The sequence below is a fragment of the Gavialis gangeticus genome, unplaced genomic scaffold (genome assembly GCF_001723915.1).
Source record: "Gavialis gangeticus isolate Ggan-Ray unplaced genomic scaffold, GavGan_comp1, whole genome shotgun sequence".
Lineage (NCBI taxonomy): Eukaryota > Metazoa > Chordata > Crocodylia > Gavialidae > Gavialis > Gavialis gangeticus.
Genome location: NW_017729018.1, coordinates 3,895,948 through 3,898,285, shown reverse-complemented (window position 1 = coordinate 3,898,285; position 2,338 = coordinate 3,895,948). Strand labels below are relative to the sequence as shown.

General features: G+C 50.0%; 1 protein-coding gene across 3 annotated transcripts in view; it reads left to right on the top strand.

Moving 5' to 3' along the window:
* Positions 1 to 2,338, top strand: part of TJP3 (tight junction protein 3) — a 49,956-nt gene that overhangs the window by 5,575 nt on the left and 42,043 nt on the right. Inside the window, exon 1 of one of the 3 annotated variants that reach the window (XM_019513260.1) lies at positions 1,696 to 1,770. The exons of 1 other annotated variant lie outside the window; for it this stretch is intronic. The gene's annotated coding sequence lies outside the window, so the exon portion shown is untranslated. Of the gene's footprint in view, positions 1 to 1,695; positions 1,771 to 2,338 lie in introns of those variants that run through there. One more of the 3 variants, XM_019513263.1, reaches the window with a different exon arrangement.

The window sequence follows — 2,338 nt, the reverse complement described above, 5'->3', positions numbered from 1 at the left end:
GGAGAGTTGCAAACAGAGCTTTTTCCAAACAGCAACTTTTCCCCAGACAGCAACTTTTCCCCAGCAAACTGGCCTTTCACTCTTGGCAGCAGTATCTTGCTAATCATGGCCAGTGACTTCACACTAGGCTGAACCCAGAGCCCTGGAAGTGGCAGCCTGGAGGAGTCTGTTTTAAAGTTGTGAGCTGTATTTCCTGGGTGGATTTTCCCACTGTCTGATTAGTTACTTGATCTAAACCCTATCAGATCTGTAGGTCTAAGGCCTCCTTCCCCTAGGCAGTGAGGAATGCAGCTCTCTGCTGTAGCCACAAAATAACTTGGATAGTTTAGCCTTGGAAAGACAGTTCTTCAAGGTGAGCAGGGGGTGAGCAACATGATAAGGCTTCCAATGTGCTATTTAGGGTGGTGATCCATTTTTCTCCATGGGAACAGGTGACGGGATAAAAAGTAACCTGCTTCATTTGCAGAAAAGATGATTTAGGAACAACTTTCAGACTAAAAAGTAGTGAAGAACTGATGCTGTGGAATCTCCTTTGTTGGAGGTTTTCAAAACCAGGTTAGACTAATATTTGTTAGGGATTGTCCAGCTCTGACCCTATTTCAGTGTGGGGAAATAGACTTGATTATCCCCTGAAGACCCTCTTGGTCCCGCTTTTCTATGATAAACAGTCTGTCCTTCCTGATGACCATGCAGCACAACTGACGTTCACCTAGTCAAGCAGCAGTATAGGTGAGCAGGAGACTGAATGCACAGGGGCTCTGGTCCAACAAGGAGCTGTAACAGGTTGCAGGCCGTCTTAGAGGAGGTTGTCCAATTGGTGCTCTGCTTTGCACAAGTGCGCCTGAGATCTGCTCCTGTGTCACAGATTCACACAGATTCACAGAAGTTTAGGAATGGACAGGATCGTGTGCGATCATCAGATCCAGTCCCCTTGCTCTAGGCAAGAAAGACTGCTGGGGTCAAATAACCCCAGCAAGGTTTGTCTTTCCAGAAGGATATACCCTCCGGGATGCAAATACGCCAGTTCCATTTATGTTGGAGTTAGGCGACCTGATTCCAACACTGTTCCCCTTGGACTGCAGATGGGACCTTCGCTGAGCTTAAAGCTCCATGAAAAAGACTTAAAAGCCAGCTGTGTTTGTCAGATATCCACAAACTGTTTGTGTCCTTGCAGGTTACTGGTAGTTCAGGAAGAAACTGTGTGGTAGGCAGGAAAGGCCAATCATTAGCAATGCTCACAGTGCTCTGTGCACACTCCAGGGGACAAGATCCAAAGTTTCCAGTGTAAAGCCACAATCCTACCCTCAGGCCATAGAGAGGATCTGGGTACTGCAAATGTTTTTTAAAAGGCCTTCCCAATGCGGGCAGTCCGTGCAGGCTGGCCTGTGCTTTGTTAAACACGGACTGTGTGTGCAGCCACCCAGAGCACCGGGTTCCTGGACCCAGGTGAAGTGGGCTGCAGGGGGAAGGAGCCTGTCAGGTTTCAGTGTGACTCACGCTGGGCTGCGGTCAGACCAGCATTAGCTCAGATACTTCTACTCCCTGCTTGTTTTAGGGTGGGGGCTGGTTTCTGCAGTGAAACCTGCCAAACCAGCTTCTCTGGCTGTCTGACTGGGCTCCTGCTATGTTCCAGTCCCTTAGCATTAGATGCACGCAACAGCCAGGCCAGTATTTAAATGGCCCAAGAGAGAAGGACGGCTCCATCCAGGCTGCAGAAGCAAACCTGGGCTCCAGGGGTCTTGCTCAGGTGATGCAGGCTTGGGGCTGCAGGTCAGTGTCAAGTGTCCTGGCTGAGCTGAGGCTGGACCAGGACAGGGTTCCTCACTCGACAAGAAAAAGCAGGAATGAGCAGGGCCCAGTCTTCACCTTGCCTGCATCAGGGCTTGCTTTTAAACACAGCTTTTTTCTTTTGTATTCCACACCAAGGCTGTATTAAGCAGATGCTGGAAGACTGGGGAGGTAGGAGGGATGGTGGCTGGGTCAGTAGGTTGGGGAGGTGGAAGAGGGCAGTGGCTGTGTGGGAATGACCCCGTGAGCCCTCACTGGAGTAACAATCCGTCTTGGTCAACAACTTCAGCCTCACACTGAGGATGAACCTTGGGTTCCCTCCTCCTGTATCGTGATATCTTTTATTAGAGCAACTGTCAGTTGAGATATCACATCCACTCAAAGAACCATGCCTGCCTATGTCCTTAGACCAACATGGCTACAACCAACCCTAACATCCCCCCCGTATTTGCATTTTGTGGAGAAGGGGAGAGCCCCACAGACCCTTGCTCAAGGCTCCTGGCTGAGCTAGAAATAGACAATGGGCGTCTGGACAAACAGGCGTGGCCTG